At 41.4% G+C, this 19,262-nt stretch overlaps 1 long non-coding RNA gene across 1 annotated transcript in view; it reads right to left on the reverse strand.

Annotated features, from left to right (window-relative positions):
• LOC309699266 overlaps window positions 1-19,262 on the reverse strand; it is a 348,161-nt gene that overhangs the window by 204,064 nt on the left and 124,835 nt on the right. The gene's annotated exons all lie outside the window — the stretch shown is intronic.

The raw sequence follows: 19,262 nt of genomic DNA on the forward strand, positions 1-19,262 counted from the left end.
CGCTGTAGTGCAGCTGTACGTCATTTCGCGCCAGTTTGCCGCATAGTCGTATTCTACAGCCGAAGATGTCGGACTCAGCTGAAGCGAGGGCCTGTTTTATGAAATGGAAATATTCCCGTCACTTCACTTTTCTAAAACAAGCAGACAAGAACATTACGGTAATATGTAAGCTGTGTCCTGGGGAGAAAAAATTATCGGCCGCTGTCAATAGCACAAGTAATCTGCTGAAGCACCTGACACGGCAGCACAGACAAAGCCTTCTGAGTGAGCCATCTTCATCATCCATGGATAACACCGCGGCAACTCCTGCTAAGCAGACGAAACTTGATTTCACTTCAGCAACACAGAAAGTGTCTGAAGGTGAGCTTAAGAAAATGATTGCAGGTTACGTTGTGGAAGAGATGTTATCGCTGCGTACTGTAGAGTCTCCATCTTTTAGGTGCATATTAAACAAAATACCTGTGTGTGGCAAAAAAGCAGCACTGCATGATCGAAAAACGTTTTCTACTTACTTAGATAAGTGTTACTTACTTACTTAGATAAGGGTGGCTGTAGCTCAGGTGGCAGGTCAGCCACTAATCAGAAGGTCGGTGGTTCGATCCCAGGCTGCCTCCTGGCTGCATGCCAAATATCCTTGGGCAAGATACTAACCCCATGTTTGCCTACTGGTGGTGGTCAGAGGGCCCGGTGGCGCCTGTGTCCGGCAGCCTCGCCTCTGTCAGTACGCCCCAGGGCAGCTGTGGCTACAATGTAGCTTGCCATCGCCAGTGTGTGAATGTGTGTGTGAATGGGTGGATGACTGAATGTAGTGTGAAGCGCTTTGGGGTCCTTAGGGACTAGAAAAGCGCTATACAAATGCAGGCCATTTACCATTATGCTGACATGGAAATGGAGCTTAAAGAGACATTCGAGAGTTTGGAATATATTTCCACGACTGCTGACATTTGGACGAACCATAACAAAAGTTTTCTCGGAATGACGGCACACTGGATTGATCCTTCTACTTTTGTACGAGGACATGCTGCGCTAGCATGTAAAAGAGTTCGAGGGAGACACACATATGATGTCATCGGCAATGAAATCGAGCAAGTACATTCGGCTTATGGACTGAACTCTAAAGTGACAGCCACCGTGACAGACAACGGGTCCAATTTTATCAAAGCTTTCAGAATGTTCCAAAAATCAGACTCTGATGAGGAATCGGAAGAAGATGAAGAGGTGACATTTACTGATGTTGAGCAGACCCTTTCCACAGAATCTGAAGGATAGTTTTCTCTCCCTCCACACTTAAGGTGTGCATCACACACACTGAACTTAATTTTTCATGATGTTGAGAAATGGCTTCAAGCAAATGAGGCAAAATTAATCTACAGAAGTGCAACTTCAAAGTGTTCTGCAATGTGGACAAAAGCAAACCGTTCTTCTGTTGCTTCAGAGTTGGTAGATAATTTTTTCAAGAAAAAACTCATAGTACCTGTTTGAACACGATGGAATTCATTTCACGACGCTCTGTCCAGGATCACTGACATTCCCCTTGCTGAATTAAATACTGTCTGCACTCAGTTTGGAATCAAATGCTTCACTGATCGGGAGTATCTGTTCCTAAAGGAGTATTGTATCGTGTTGAAGCCACTCACTGTTGCACTAGACCAGGGGTGCCCAATCCCGGTCCTCGAGAGCTACCGTCCTGAAGCTTTTAGATGCATCCTTGTTCCCACACACCCAAATCAAATGAATGGCTTGTTATCAGGCCTTTGCCAAACATGATGGCATGCTGAAGAGGTAATCAAACCATTTGATTCAGCTGTGTTGGAGTAGGGATGCATCTAAAAGCTGCAGGATAGTAGCTCTCGAGGACCGGGATTGGGCAGCCCTGCACTAGACATATTGCAAGGAGAAGAGAACTGCTATTTTGGAATCCTTCCAACTCTGGAGATTCTAATGTCCAGGACGCTGGCACTGCAGGACGAGCTTAAGCTGACAGCATCCCTCCCTGATATCATTGTTAAGGTAATCTATATATAGCCTTACCCTAAAATAAATTTTTGTTTTATTTAGGGCTGGGCCATATTATACCGTTCACGGTAATACCGGTATAATGTTAGGCAACGATAGGAAAATGAAATATCGCGATAGAATATGAGTAAAACGCGCATGCGCAGAGCCTTTGTTTTCATACGCACATGGCCGATTGTTGAGTGAAACAGATGAACCAGAATTGGTTTGTAAAAATGGTGCAACTTCAGTGATGTGGAACTGGTTTGGTGTTTGTCCGTCAGATACACGACAAAGCACATTTTTTTGCAGAACATGCAAGCGGCCGTCGTTATTGTTATATTTGTCGGACTAAGATGCTCTTAAATCTGGGAGTAATCTGTGTCCTAAACTCCGTATCCTTCAGGTCAAACGAACACTGCAGCATCACTGAGAGTTAAAAACTGTCTAAATTCTTTCAACTTTAATAAAACGATCAGCATTGCTGCTTTACCAGGTGTAACTATGAAGTTTAACTTCCAGGCATCCATGAAAACAAAATTTATTACATTTAACGGAGTTAGAAGTTAGCAGGAAGCTAGCGGAAGTTAGCTCGCTAGTTTCGCTAGTTACCTAAGCATGATATTGAATGTTCTGACTGAGAGATTTCTGAAAAAAATCAAACGTACAGCTCTGCTATCACTTCCAACATAAATGAAGACAGGAAACTAAACAGCAGTGACGTTTGTAGGGTTACTGAAGTTGGGCTAGCTGGTATATAATGATTATAAAAGTTAACGTGAAGGTTCCTCATGGTCAGAGACAAATGCAATCGCATGGCAGGATGCTGTAAACGGACCAAACTTCAGTCAGGAGAACAACTGAGATAATCCATCCACAATACGAGGTTAGTTATTAATCTACTGCAACAACATGGGAATAGAGCAGCTGCCAGAGAATTCAACATTAATGAATCAATGGTACAGAAGTGGAGGAAGCAAGAAGAATGAGTTTAATAAAGTTTGATTTATCTGACTGCTTTGTTTCGCTTAATGTGCCTTATAGTCCTGTGCACCTTATGGTCCGAAAAATACGTATTTGACTTTTTTATTTGGCACACTGCAGTTTAATGTTGCAAAGCACCTTTTTTTTAACTTCAGTGGATATTATACATGGTTATGCTCAGGATATCTCAGCCCATTTCTACTGGAAATGCCTTTCGGTTAAACTTTCAGCAAGGAATTTGCATTTGCACTGTTAAATTTTTATAAAGCTTTAATGTACATAAAAACCAGCTTCTTGTTTAAGTGAAAATAAATGGAAGGTTGTCTTTTTGCGCTAGTAATGTTGTGGAGTTGTATTTTGTTAGTTAGTAACATGCATGAACTGACAACCCACAGCGTCACATAAAAACGTGGAAGGGTACCTTAGGCGTCAGCATGAGAAGTTAAGGGACGTGACAAATCGTCATTATTTTACGCGTCGGGAGTGAGAACGGGTTGTCAGTATACAAAAAGGACTGACAATCTAATGGAGAAACAAAACACTGTTACGTCACCAAGATGGAAGTATAAGGGAGGGTTTGGGAAGCAACAATGAATAAAGCTGAGAGAGAATATAAAGAAGTGAAACAATGCAAAAATGATTAAATTTTAAACTTTATTCTCAATACAAAGATACAGCAACACAGGGTGGTATATCCCCCCCAAAAAACAACCAAAAAAAAAAAGCATAACACAAATTCACCTATCTAAAGGGAAGAAAACTACTAAAATGCACTTCCGTGGCTTACACTATCCACTAGTACCTGTCGAGACAAAATTGATACCGCTCCCACAAACAACTCTAAAAACATCCCAACAGGCTTTCCTTTTCCTTGGCCTCAGTTTCACAAGCTAGAAGACAGCAGGGCATAACAGACAACTAGCAACAACCCGCTAGGGGGGTGCAGAGCCATTGCAAGGGGGGCACGGTATGAAAAGGAAAAAGAAAGAATGCTTGGACACTGCTAGCATAATGGACAGGTTTTTGACGTGGCTCCCACACAAACGCAAAGCAGGAGATGAAACATCGTCAAATATGTTTCCAAACCAACTTCCTTCCAGGCCAAAGACTAGAAAATATGATGAAGCATATCTTCCCTTTGGCTTCACCTGCACAACTGCCAAGGTAGGTCTCTGCGACAGAATTAGTTTTCCCTGCATCTGGAGCACGCACTGGGCTCTCCAAATCACAGACAAACAGTATCCCACATTTTTGATTTTTAGTTCACAAACACTTCTTGTAATGACTCACCACTCCTGACATTTTGGAGATGTTAGCTCTTTATACAGTAAAGTTACAGTGGGATACAAATAACATCAAGCTGATCCTGCCGAATTTTTTCCCCTTTTCCAAATCACGGACAAACAGTATCCCACAGCTGTTTATGGTTTTAAACCCATTTTGAGGCATTTTTGAAGAATGTATTGATAGCAATGTTGAACATTATTACACAGGAAAAAAACAACTACACGTAAAATAATTGCACCTTGACGCCTCTGACTTTCTAAATTTTTGGGACAAATAACTTCGTGTGTCGTGTAAAAACAGAAGATAGTAAGATTAACAGTTTTTTGTCTCTGTCATTGTAGAAATTGATCTCATGTAAACAATAACGTGGCGCACAGCGTGATGTGAAAAAAAGCACATACCTTTGACGTTGTGTGACGAACTCTGTATTCCTCGCAAAAACAGAGTTTTAAAAAAATCTCAGTTTTTGCGTTTACGCAATCCGAAACAGCCAAAGTAGGCTCTGTGGCTGGTCTATAAGTGAATATCTGATGTGGATTAGTATGGAAGGAGAGATCATACTCAGCAGCATCTATGTTGGAGCCCAGACATATTCATCTGCTAACATGGCAGATACTGCAAGGTAGATACTATCAGGGTTGAAAATTATTGATTTTTTCATTTTAATTATTAGATGAAGCTGTTTTATTATTTTATTTATACCCAATGCAATTGTGCTCATAACCGAGTTGGCGCTCCGTGTTTTGATGGTCATAAGCTTCGTCCGGTATTATGAATGGACTGAATTAATGAAGAGTGGACGTAGAGTGCAGAGGGTCCTTTTTGCTGCATGCTTACTGACAGGGGATTTTTCTAAGAATCACCCCGCAGTTCTTCAGCTTGAGACACCTGAGTTAGAAAACACAAACACTGCAGTTGTCTTTCACTCGCGAGGGAAGTCATGGACGCACGACCTGCGTCTCATCACTGTCTGCGTGCTTTATTTATACTTGTCTTGTGTGTGTGTGTGTGTGTGTGTGTGTGTGTGTGTGTGTGTGTGTGTGTGTGTGTGTGTGTGTGTGTGTGTGTGTGTTCGTGTGTGTGTACAAATAAAACAGAGTTGTTCTAAGAACTCAGAGCTGAGGTTCCCCTTTTTCTAAATCTGCATGTTCTTAGAAGAAGAGGAATCACAGAAGAGTTCATGACAGAAGTCACGTAGACATTTGCTTATTGATTAATAAAAGAGCACATTTCATGTAGCTGATCATGTATACACAATTTTCTTTTGACATTCCCTCCTGTTGATCAGAAAATGAAATGTATCAGTGTTAGTAAGTAAAGTTAGTAAGTGTAAGTAACTACTTTTCTTTCTCATTCTCAGTTATTACATCATTAGTTACACTTCATCTTCATTAAACAAATAGGAAAAGAAGTCTTCATGATCTTCATCGGTTTGTGGTACATCTGCGTATGCTGTGAGTGATAAACTTATCATCTGTGAAATTACAGCTTTTAAACAAGGAATAACACAAATAAAGAAAAGCAAAATAAAACCAGGAAAACTCCATTGATTTCTGATGTTCTGGTGCTTTGTTTATTATCATTATAGATCTGTTTCTGTTATTCTTGGTGAGGGATCAGTTCTTAGGTTTTGGGTTCTCATGTGTGTTGCAGTTTCTGTTCAGTGTCTAGTCTGTCTCTCAGTGTCATGTCTGCATCTGGTTTAGTAATTCTTGTTTCCTGTCTTATTGTGAAAGTCTTTGTCTTATGTTAGTGTGTGCAGCTTTGCTCCCCCGTCTCGTTAGCCCTGATCTCCCCCAGCTGTGTCTCCCTTCTGTTGCCCATTCCCTCATTGGACTACCTCACCGACCGACCACAGTATGTGAGGACTCAGGGCTGTGTGTCGGACAGGGTCGTCTGCAGTACGGGGGCCCCACAGGGAACGGTTCTGGCTCCGTTCCTCTTCACCATCTACACTGCAGACTTCTCCCACAATTCCACCCAGTGCTTCCTGCAGAAGTTCTCTGATGACTCTGCAATAGTCGGCCTCATCACTGATGGGGACGACAAGGAGTACAGAGGTCTGACCCAAGACTTTGTGGACTGGTGCCAGCTGAACTACCTCCAGATCAACGCCAGTAAAACCAAGGAACTGGTGTCTGTGAAGGTTCTCAGTCATCCAGGTCATCGTAGTCAAAGGAGCTTGCAAAGAAAAGCGTCTGGACTTCTTTAAGTTGCTTGAAGACGTTTCACCTCTCATCCGAGAAGCTTCTTCAGTTCTAAGGTCAAATGGTGGAGAGTCCCAGATATAAACCTAGTGGGAGTGACCCCCCACAGAGGGACAAAAGGACCCCCTGATGATCCTTTAATCGCCTGAGCCAAGGTGGGAAACTGGGCGTGGGTCCCAATCAGCCAGAGTTTCGGGTGTGTTCATTGTGAAACCTGGCCCCACCTTATCATGCGAATTCCTGAGGTCAGATGGCCCAGGATGTGAGTGGGCAGCAGTCCATCTGCATCTTAAGGATAAAGGACACTCTTTCGAGGATGCCAATGTTCACATTTTGGACAGAGAGGACAGATGGTTTGAAAGAGGAGTGAAAGAAGCCATCTATGTCCACTGTGAGCGACCATCTTTGAACAGAGGCGGGGGTTTACGACACCAACTCTCTGCCATCTATAATCCAGTTCTGAGATCCCTTCCCAGATGCCTTAACGCCCACTCACATCCTGGGCCATCTGACCTCAGGAATTCGCATGATAAGGTGGGGCCAGGTTTCACAATGAACACACCCGAAACTCTGGCTGATTGGGACCCACGCCCAGTTTCCCACCTTGGCTCAGGCGATTAAAGGATCATCAGGGGGTCCTTTTGTCCCTCTGTGGGGGGTCACTCCCACTAGGTTTATATCTGGGACTCTCCACCATTTGACCTTAGAACTGAAGAAGCTTCTCGGATGAGAGGTGAAACGTCTTCAAGCAACTTAAAGAAGTCCAGACGCTTTTCTTTGCAAGCTCCTTTGACCAAGGAACTGGTGGTAGACTTCCGCAGGCACAAGCATTCTCCACTGCAACCACTGAACATCCAGGGTATGGACATCGAGGCTGTGGACAGCTACAGGTACCTTGGTGTTCATCTGAACAATAGACTGGACTGGACTCATAACTCAGACGCCCTCTACAGGAAAGGGCAGAGCAGGCTGTACCTGCTGCGGAGACTCAGGTCGTTTGGAGTGGAGGGCCCACTCCTGAAGACCTTCTATGACTCTGTTGTGGCTTCTGCTATCTTTTATGGTGTGGTCTGCTGGGGTGGCAGCATCTCTGCTGGGGACAGGAAGAGACTGAACAGGGTGATCCGAAGGGCCAGCTCTGTTCTAGGATGCCCTCTGGACCCAGTGGAGGTGGTGAGTGACAGGAGAACGGCGGCTAAGCCGTCATCCCTGTTGGACAACATCTCCCACCCCATGCAGCAGACTGTGACAGCACTGAGCAGCTCCTTCAGTGGGAGACTGCGGCACCCACGGTGTGGGACGGAGAGATTTCGCAGGTCTTTCCTCCCCACTGCTGTCAGACTCCATAATAAAGACTTTAACTGATCAAGCACACACATCCATACATGTGCAATAATACTAAGTGCAATAATCCTTTCTGTCATCGTTGTATTTTTACTCAGTTGTATATAGTATTTGTATTTGTATTCTATTTTTATCTTATTGTATATTTATTTTATTCTATTCTGTACAGTTGTGTACTGTATTTATTCTTATTGTATTCTAATTTTTGCCTCATAACTTTTGCACTGTCCACTTCCTGCTGTGACAAAACAAATTTCCCACGTGTGGGACTAATAAAGGTTATCTTATCGTATCTTATCTTATTACTACCCTGTGTATTTAAGCCCTGTGTTTTGCCATGGTCGGTGTCGCGTCGTACCATCAGATTATGCCTGTGTGTTTTTTGGTCTCAGTGTTCAGTCATCACTTCATGTTTTGTTTTCTTGCCAGCAATAAAGCTGAGGTTTTTAAATTGCATTCCGTTTTCCGAGTCCTGCATTTGGATCCTCATCTCTGCCTGCCCGCACACAGAGCCCTGACAGGCGCAGTGTTGAGCTTTTGTTACCTAGAGGCTACACAAGCCAGGAAGTACCAATGACCGGATTTGGTGTGTGGTAGTAACAGGTAGTGATGGCCAAATGAAGCTTTCCGAAGCACTGAAGCTTGTATTGAAAAATGGTTCATTACTCGAAGCTTTTCAACACAGTCCTCTCCGGTGACATCTGGTGGCGAATATTTTGAAGAGCAGCTTGAATCTGCAAAATAAAACGGACTGCTCAATCATCACTGCTCACTCAAGAGTGGAGTTCTCTCTGATATTGGGCCACCATTCCGTTGCTTTGAACATGTAATTGGTTTTGTTTACTCGATTGAGGGGCTGAAAAAATGTAATGCGTATTTGCGTAATACATTTTGATCAATAAACTTTCCCTATTTAAACATGCACTATGGTGTGGCCTTTCTTTGCTCATAACTGCTTTATGTTGGTAAATACAATAAGTGAGCAATATATACATTATACATATGATAACGCACAGCACATTATGGAGTATGCCCCTGCTGTGGAGTCCTGCCTCCATCTACTTGTCATTTAATCACTGGACAGTTGGACAGGTTCATACAAAATATTAGATTAGGCCAATTGTCCTATACATATTTTTGACCTAGGGGTGGGATTGATTGTGAACTGGAAAGGGAAAATGCTTAGGGGGCTGAGTACGGCTGCATCGTTACTGATTTGTAGAATCATTTTGATTCGATACAGGATCCGATTCAATTTGATTGGAATCTGGAAAGTTTTGCCTCAGTCAGAAATATTACAATTCTGGTCATGTATCGGTATATATCCATCATTTCGTATCTATTAAAAGAAAGCTGACACATGTGAGCCTTAATTAGAGATGTAAACAGAAAGTTATGAAACCCGCAGCTGCAGAAGCCAGCGAAGAAAAAAGAGGCAAACACAGCGCGGACCCGACGACGCACCAAAATCTGATTCTGACGCGTCGGGTCCACGCTCTGTGTTCACGTTTGTATGCAGAATCCGTAAACCTGCTCCCAGTTACTGTTTTAGCTGTATGGTGTTTGACGACATGTTGTGAGGTTTAACCTGAGATGCTGGCGTTTCAGGCATAATAACGTTAATTTACAAATCGACACGGGATTAATGAATCAATATCACTTTATTCAATTTAGCATGGATTGAAATCAGAAAAGCGATAATCAAAACCCACCCCTAATCAAGAACTTGCAAAGTAAAAACACGATCTATGTCAGGTAGCCCTTTTGTTATTTACATTTAAAAAGAGGATTAGTGTTACTGTGCACAGGCTGAGTCTGTTTCTTTTCTTAGAAATAGTTTCTCCTGCCCTGGAGAAAATCTACTTGCATGGAACAGAAGAGGCTGTGGAGTGCAGGAACCACACTGCAAGCTGGTAGATATGCACCATGAGAAGTAAGTGTTGGCTTTCTTGCCGCTCAGCAATTGATAACAAACAACCTTAAAATGTGTTTTTAGCTAAACTTTGACACAGCTGCAGCACATTAATAATAATGAGAAGCTACAATATATATATAAGTTGTGACACCCGGTCAAGTCCCTGCTCCCTGTACTTTGCAGGAACACAGAACACTTTTTCTTCCCTCAGAAATTCATTACAATTACATTACATAATGCATGTAATTTTTAATTTATTTAACCCCAGTAATACGTCAAAACATATACAATTTACAGACATATATGCATACTTGTGCACCCACAACACACATATATACACATCACTGTTGTGAAAATAGTGGGTGAACACCCGATCAGAGCCACCTCCTCTCTGATGAGTACGCCTGTGTCACGTAAATAACACGCGATCACCTGAGGTGCAGGAAAATCTAAACACCTGTACCACCACAATAAATAAACAAAACATAAACATTCACTTTGGCTCTTACACACTTTTTAAAACCCTTTTTGTATTTATCTATTTATTGCAGGACATTAATAATAATGAGAAGCTACTTAATAATAATGAGAAGCTACTGTATGTGTATATATATATATATATATATATATTATTAAGTAGCTTCTCATTATTATTATTAATGTGCTGCAGCTGTGTCAAAGTTTAGCTAAAAACACATTTCAAGGTTCTTTGTTATCAATTGCTGAGCGGCAAGAAAGCCAACACTTACTTCTCTTTGATCAAAGAACACTGGATGACGTCACAGTGGCTGTGCCCATCCGTGCTACGATCATCTAGCGGTTGCTAGGCAACAGTCATTCGATGTGGGTGGGGCTTGGCAATTATCAAAGGGCAGTGGGCGGGGCCTACAGGACCCGAGCCTATAAATAGAACTCCAGAACTCCATAAACACCTGCGATTTAGTTCAGAGCGCATTCATGCATCAGAACAGCGAGCAACATTTAAACACATTTAGTTCACAAAGAGCAGACATACCTGCCACAACATCAACTCCCCAGCAATTTGTTTCCACTTCTCCAATTCAGAGTCAAAGAAGTAGAAATACAACCTTCAACATGACAACTCCACACAGTTACTCCTCAGTGGAAACATGGAAGTGCTTAAGCGAGTACTTTTTTGGTACAATTGTACCACAGTGGAGATCTCTGCAGTCAAACCCAGAGTACTGCAACTCTAAGCTGCCTTCCACTTTGTTACAGGACATGTTGAAACTTTGCTCCATGTTAGTGGATGCAACAGAGACAACCATGGAGAAGGGAGCTCCTGTGTCCACACAGTCAGAGGAGTGTCTTGAGTCAGTGGACACCGATTCCCATGAGCAAACAGGGGTAACACGAGCAAAGGAAGACATGGTAACAGAAATATCTGTAGACAACTGTGTTGATAATAAAAAAACAGAAACTCCGGAACTGGAGACAGAGGCCAGTGCAAGTCTTCAGCATGTGGACACACAATCCCAAACCACAGCCACAGCAGAACCAAGAAAGAGCTGTATGAAGAAAAAGTCCACAGCTGATACAAAAGACTGGGACAAAATAGAAGCTTGTCCCATGAAAAAGCCTGCAATGCCAGCTGCATATGAGTCAGACGTTGATAAATGCAAGGAAACGGAGGCAAAAGGAGGAAAAGACAGCATCCTGAAAGAAATATCTGTAGACAACTGCAGTGATAATAAAAAAACAGATGCTGCAGAACTGAAGACAGAGGCCGGCAAATGTCTTCAGCATGTGGACACACAATCCCAAGCCACAGCAGAACCAAAGAAAAGCTGTATGAAGAAAAAGCCCACAGCTGATACAAAACACTGGGACAAAATAGAAGCTTGTCCCGTGGAAAAGCCTGTGATTCCAGCTGTACATGAGTCAGAAGTTGGTTCTTCTTCTGTCATCAGTCTGGCATCTGATGATGTGTCTGCAGAAAAAATGTTTGTTTATGCACTTACTCAGTTGGTAGTTTCACGGGCCTTAGAGAAAGTCTCCTCTAAACACAAAGACTCCACAAGGATTCCCAACTGTTATTGTCTGATGGAGAAAATCTGGCCTGAAATTGAGGGAAAACATTTGGATCTATGTCCAAAGAGGCTGCCCAGTATGGCGAAAGCCATTTTCACCAATCTCTGTAAAGTGCATAAGTGCAAGGAAAAACATTTGATTTCAAGTCTGAAGGAAGAGCTTGAGGATGATATTACTGTCCCAACATTCACCAGACATCTGCTGGCATTACCCAAAAGAATACTCACTTTATCTAAAAACCGAGACGAGTACAGAGAACTTGTGGAACGCTTTGCCAGAGATCTGGTTATGCACGCAATGAGCAATACAAATGAAGCAGGGAAATTGCCTCTAGGGGCTGATGAAGCCATTAAACAGAGGCTTGCCCAAAAAGTCTGGGGTAAAATTGTGTCCCAAAATCTTGAAATCTCCTTGGAGGACATTGAAGAGGTCAGCATGGCAGTATACAATGAACTCCAGGAAAAGTGGAAATATCCAAACACTGTCATGCAGTTAATGAAAATTGGCCACCGAAATGTTGACAAAGAGATTGTCAAAAGTTTCATAAGAAATGCACCATTGAAGAGACCAAATATCTTCTCTAGGATGTTTTCATGTGTATGCTAAAGTTTACCTGACACATGGTGGCGTTACAAAGAAGATTACTCACTTTATTTAAAAGCCCAGAAGAGTAACAAGAACTTGTGGAACTGTTCACTAAAGACCACATGAAATTATTACCAACAAATACCAACAAATTACCAACCGGTCGCAGCAGATGGCCGCCCCTCCCTGAGCCTGGTTCTGCCGGAGGTTTCTTCCTGTTCAAAGGGAGTTTTTCCTTCCCACTGTCGCCAAAGTGCTTGCTCATAGGGGGTCATATGATTGTTGGGTTTTTCTCTGAAGCGCCTTGAGGCGACTTTTGTTGTGATTTGGCGGTATAAATAAAATTGAATTGAATTGAAATAATAAAAAACAAAAAATTTAAAAAAGATCTTGATTTTGAGCTTTGTTTTATTTGTCTTCAGATTGTGTATACATTTTCAGTTTAGGCTGAAGCTAAAAACTCATTTATACTGAACATTTTTAAACAACATAACTGTATATTTGAAATAAGTCCAATTTTCAATCTGTTTGCATAAACGAGGAATAAAAGTTTCTGATCAATGTTGATTTTTTTACAGTCATTGTTAAGCAAGAACATTTAGATTGTCAGTTGTCAGTGACACAGCTGCCATATAGCCATTTGTTCTCCTCAGTAAATTAAAAACGTGTGCACCCAATTCTTGCTTTTTAAAGTCATTAAAGATACAATACTGTACAATCATACCATTCAGGTAAAAAAAAAAAAACAAAACAGTTTAGCTAAATCATTAAAAACCCAAATTCCCATAACACTCATACCCATAAGGAGTGAATCTAAACTTTTCACCACACCTGTATGATTGCACATTTGTCAAGAAATTACTGTTCCTGGTAACCAAATTTGCCCAGCAAAATATAAAGATATGTGGAGGGGCCAAAGACTTTGAACATTACCATACATAAAACAAAACTATGATCTCTTTAAGGTCTGCCAATATCAAACATTAAAATAGTTGACAGCAAAGGGTCCACAATTAAAAAGTTTTTCTAGCAATACAAAGTGCTGTGTCACCCCTAAGGTTCAAACATGTAAAGTCAAACACACACTTGTTTCATAGCACATGAAAATAAAAACTAACTAACTATTAAATCATGATACATCCTAAGTGCAGAGCCAGCACTGGATAGTTCAGGTGTACTATAATCAAGCGGTAATGACAAGAACTGCTAAGATACCAAGAACATACCCACAGAAACAAACAATGCTGTTACCAATATTCTTATCTGTACGATATCAATGGAACTGATAATATGAAATATTAGTCAGATATTGCTTTTTTTTCTAGTATGAATATAAAAAGAAATAAATTAAATAATTACTGAAGTGTATGCAGTGACTTTTAAGATGACTTTATTGACCAAATCATGGTCAAATCATAGCACTGGGTTACTTAAAAAAACCCAGCATGAGAACAGATTTTGTTATCATGAACACTTTTCTGCCCACTGTTTCAGCAAATTATTCTTTAAAGCATGAACCCCAGGCAGAGCACTGAGTACCAAGACCCACGAACACTTTTTGAATTACTTCAAAAGTGTACCTTAAGTCCTTTAGATAGTCCAGGTTAGCTTCTGCTCCGCGGCTGCTGAGTGAACCCTCATCTGGGACTCTCCTCAGCTCTTACTGGAACAGTGGCGCGGCTGCCCCTCTGTTGGTCTTCCATGGTCTCTTGTGTTCTGGGGGCCTCTGGATGTCTGGAGTTTTGATCTCCTCCATACCCGCTTCACACCCTGGAGGACGGGGCTGTGGCCCCCCCACACTCCCTAGCAGATCGTTACATGGAGAAACCTTTGGAATACAAGCGCGCTGATCCACACAGGTATGCACACGGGTGTTCACTGCTCGTAGACCCAAATTACACCTTTCTTGGCCGCTACTTCGAAGCACATCTGTCCTGCGTGCTGCACAACAACATTGAATATTTAGTATTTACTGCTGTTTACACTTAGCTAGATTAATGCGATGGTGTTGTGTTTAGTATGTTGCTTTGTTTTTTTGCTTGTTTTCTATTTTTCTCTCAACAGGTGATCCAGGAGATTTTTATTTTTTTTCTCCCCCCCTTTCTCACTGTCCCTCTCCCCTTCTGTTTTTCCTTTCCTTCCTCTTTCTTTCTCCCTTTCCTATCCCTCACTCATGTCTGTCCCGTCTGTAACATCTGAAAATAAAATATAATAAATAATAAAAACAAAGATCGACCAAATGGACCAATACGGCAATGCCACGATGATCCATTTGGCAAAGTAAATCCATTGGGTATCCTTGTTGGTCTTCAGACAACAATTCTGATGGCTAAAGAACCAAATGGGACAGGCAAAAAAAAAAAAAAAAAAAAAAAAAAAGATAGTCCAGGTTAAGTGCATAGATGAGTCCAAGCAAAAGTGCAACTGCATTAGGGAAATTACAGACGTCATTGAGGACAATCTGATCCTCAATCACCAGGGCAATGCTTGTTATTGTTGGGCTTGAGCAGATGGTCCGAAATTGTGTCAGTAATTTTTCTCCAGAAAGTGAAAAATATAACCTTCATACCAATCCCCCCCGCCCCGAAATATTATTTAGGCTCCAAGTTTCTTCTAAGTTAGCATGAAAGGGCTTTTACAATTTTGTTTTCTTTTCATTCTTTACCAGAAATCTATTGTTCACAATTTAAAAGAAACTAACGGTGTGTTCACACCGGACGCAATAGAAGCGACCAAAAAGCGCCACACGCCCCTAGCTGGTCGCTTGCACATTCGCATCTTGAAGCGCATTCAAAGCGAACTGGTCGCACTTTAAAATATGCAATTTTCACGTGCGTGAACCAGAAATGTGGGAGGAAGTAGTGCCAGACGATATGTTTGCAAGATGGCAGCTGTCGATCTAGCGTTTGAAGAGAGAGTCTCCCTTCTCTATTTACTGTGGAGAGCAGAGCAGCGGCGTAAAGGACGTCCTGACCGTACCTGGGTCCATCAGGTCCTCCACGAGTGTGAGCAGTTTGGTGAGTTTCACCACTTGCTCCAGGAGATGCGTCTGGCTGACGGCCACTTTCAGCGGTACCACCGTCTGTCCCTCGCCCAGTTTGAGGAGCTGCTGTCCCGCGTCGGTCCAAGCATCGCCCGCCCAGACATCACAGACGCACGGACTGCAATTAAATTTAAATCTTGAAAATATCTTAACCCATTGTTGCGACTTCTATCCACAAATAAAGCCGCTGCCGGCTGAGTTTGTTTCTGTACTGTGACGCGTCTCCAATAAGCCATACTAAGTCCCACTTGTGTTTCACGTATTTATTTAAAACTTAAACAATAAACATTTGCTTTCAATCAAAACAAATAGCGCATGTATTAACTTACATCGTTTGTGAGCATTTGTATTTGTATTGAATCTTTATTTTAAACATGTTTAAATAAAAACAACAGGGAAAAAAAGAGACAAACAAACAAAAGGAAAACAAAGCAACAATATTTATAAGTAACTTACATGTTCAAAAGGACTAGGAAGAAGCATAAGCTTATTTAATCCCACCCCCTTTCCACTATTTAGTAATTAATAGTCAAATTAATAGTCAACACTTTTTCTTCCCTCAGAAATTCATTACAATTACATTACATAATGCATGTAATTTTTATTTATTTAACCCCAGTAATACGTCAAAAGATATACAATTTACAGACATATATGCATACTTGTGCACCCACAACACACATATATACACATCACTGTTGTGAAAATAGTGGGTGAACACCCGATCAGAAACACCTCCTCCCTGATGAGTACGCCTGTGTCACGTAAATAACACGCGATCACCTGAGGTGCAGGAAAATCCAAACACCTGTACCACCACAATAAATAAACAAAACATAAAGATTCACTTTGGCTCTTATACACTTTTAAAAAACCTCTTTGTATTTATCTATTTATTGCAGGACATTAATAATAATGAGAAGCTACTATATGTATATATATATATGTATGTATATATATATATATATATACATATATGTATATATACATATATATATATATATTATTAAGTAGCTTCTCATTATTATTAATGTGCTGCAGCTGTGTCAAAGTTTAGCTAAAAACACATTTCAAGGTTCTTTGTTATCAATTGCTGAGCGGCAAGAAAGCCAACACTTACTTCTCTTTGATCAAAGAACACTGGATGACGTCACAGTGGCTGTGCCCATCCGTGCTACTATCATCTAGCGGTTGCTAGGCAACAGTCATTCGGTGTGGGCGGGGCTTGGCAATTATCAAAGGGCAGTGGGCGTGGCCTACAGGACACGAGCCTATAAATAGAACTCCAGAACTCCATAAACACCTGCGATTTAGTTCAGAGCGCATTCATGCATCAGAACAGCGAGCAACATTTAAACACATTTAGTTCACAAAGAGCAGACATACCTGCCACAACATCAACCCCCCAGCAATTTGTTTCCACTTCTCCAATTCAGAGTCAAAGAAGTAGAAATACAACCTTCAACATGACAACTCCACACAGTTACTCCTCAGTGGAAACATGGGAGTCCTTAAGCGAGTACTTTTTTGGTACAATTGTACCACAGTGGAGATCTCTGCAGTCAAACCCAGAGTACTGCAACTCTAAGCTGCCTTCCACTTTGTTACAGGACATGTTGAAACTTTGCTCCATGTTAGTGGATGCAACAGAGACAACCATGGAGAAGGGAGCTCCTGTGTCCACACAGTCAGAGGAGTGTCTTGAGTCAGTGGACACCGATTCCCATGAGCAAACAGGGGTAACACGAGCAAAGGAAGACATGGTAACAGAAATATCTGTAGACAACTGTGTTGATAATAAAAAAACAGAAACTCCGGAACTGGAGACAGAGGCCAGTGCAAGTCTTCAGCATGTGGACACACAATCCCAAACCACAGCCACAGCAGAACCAAGAAAGAGCTGTATGAAGAAAAAGTCCACAGCTGATACAAAAGACTGGGACAAAATAGAAGCTTGTCCCATGAAAAAGCCTGCAATGCCAGCTGCATATGAGTCAGACGTTGATAAATGCAATGAAACGGAGGCAAAAGGAGGAAAAGACAGCATCCTGAAAGAAATATCTGTAGACAACTGCGGTGATAATAAAAAAACAGATACTGCAGAACTGAAGACAGAGGCCGGCAAATGTCTTCAGCATGTGGACACACAATCCCAAGCCACAGCAGAACCAAAGAAAAGCTGTATGGAGAAAAAGCCCACAGCTGATACAAAACACTGGGACAAAATAGAAGCTTGTCCCGTGGAAAAGCCTGTGATTCCAGCTGTACATGAGTCAGAAGTTGGTTCTTCTTCTGTCATCAGTCTGGCATCTGATGATGTGTCTGCAGAAAAAATGTTTGTTTATGCACTTACTCAGTTGGTAGTTTCACGGGCCTTAGAGAAAGTCTCCTCTAAACACAAAGACTCCACAAGGATTCCCAACTGTTATTGTCTGATGGAGAAAATCTGGCCTGAAATTGAGGGAAAACATTTGGATCTATGTCCAAAGAGGCTGCCCAGTATTGCGAAAGCCATTTTCACCAATCTTTGTAAAGTGCATAAGTGCAAGGAAAAACATTTGATTTCAAGTCTGAAGGAAGAGCTTGAGGATGATATTACTGTCCCAACATTCACCAGACATCTGCTGGCATTACCCAAAAGAATACTCACTTTATCTAAAAACCGAGACGAGTACAGAGAACTTGTGGAACGCTTTGCCAGAGATCTGGTTATGCACGCAATGAGCAACATAAAGGGGTTGAAGAAATGGCGTCCAGCTGAAGAAGTTATACAGAGGCTTACCGAAAAGATCTGGGCTAAAATTGTGTCCCAAAATCTTGAAATCTCCTTGGAGAACATGGAAGATCTCACTGTGACAGTATACAATGAACTCCGGGAAAAGTGGAGAGGTGCTGACAATGTCCTGGGGTTAATGAATAATGGAAATCCAAGACTTGACAAAATGATTGTCAGAATTTTCAAAAGTAAGGCCCCATTGAGAAGACCAAATATCTTCTCTAGGATGTTTTCATGTGTATGCTAAAGTTTACCTGACACATGGTGGCGTTACAAAGAAGATTACTCACTTTATTTAAAAGCCCAGAAGAGTAACAAGAACTTGTGGAACTGTTCACTAAAGACCACATGAAATTATTACCAACAAATACCAACAAATTACCAACCGGTCGCAGCAGATGGCCGCCCCTCCCTGAGCCTGGTTCTGCCGGAGGTTTCTTCCTGTTAAAAGGGAGTTTTTCCTTCCCACTGTCGCCAAAGTGCTTGCTCATAGGGGGTCATATGATTGTTGGGTTTTTCTCTGAAGCGCCTTGAGGCGACTTTTGTTGTGATTTGGCGGTATAAATAAAATTGAATTGAATTGAATTGAAATAATAAAAAACAAAAAATAAAAAAAAGATCTTGATTTTGAGCTTTGTTTTATTTGTCTTCAGATTGTGTATACATTTTCAGTTTAGGCTGAAGCTAAAAACTCATTTATACTGAACATTTTTAAACAACATAACTGTATATTTGAAATAAGTCCAATTTTCAATCTGTTTGCATAAATGAGGAATAAAAGTTTCTGATCAATGTTGATTTTTTTTACAGTCATTGTTAAGCAAGAACATTTAGATTGTCAGTTGTCAGTGACACAGCTGCCATATAGCCATTTGTTCTCCTCAGTAAATTAAAAACGTGTGCACCCAATTCTTGCTTTTTAAAGTCATTAAAGATACAATACTGTACAATCATACCATTCAGGTAAAAAAAACAAAAAACAGTTCAGCTAAATCATTAAAAACCCAAATTCCCATAACACTCATACCCATAAGGAATGAATCTAAACTTTTCACCACACCTGTATGATTGCAC

Source organism: Aulonocara stuartgranti (assembly GCF_965226115.1).
Source record: "Aulonocara stuartgranti genome assembly, chromosome: 22".
Taxonomy (NCBI): Eukaryota; Metazoa; Chordata; class Actinopteri; order Cichliformes; family Cichlidae; genus Aulonocara; species Aulonocara stuartgranti.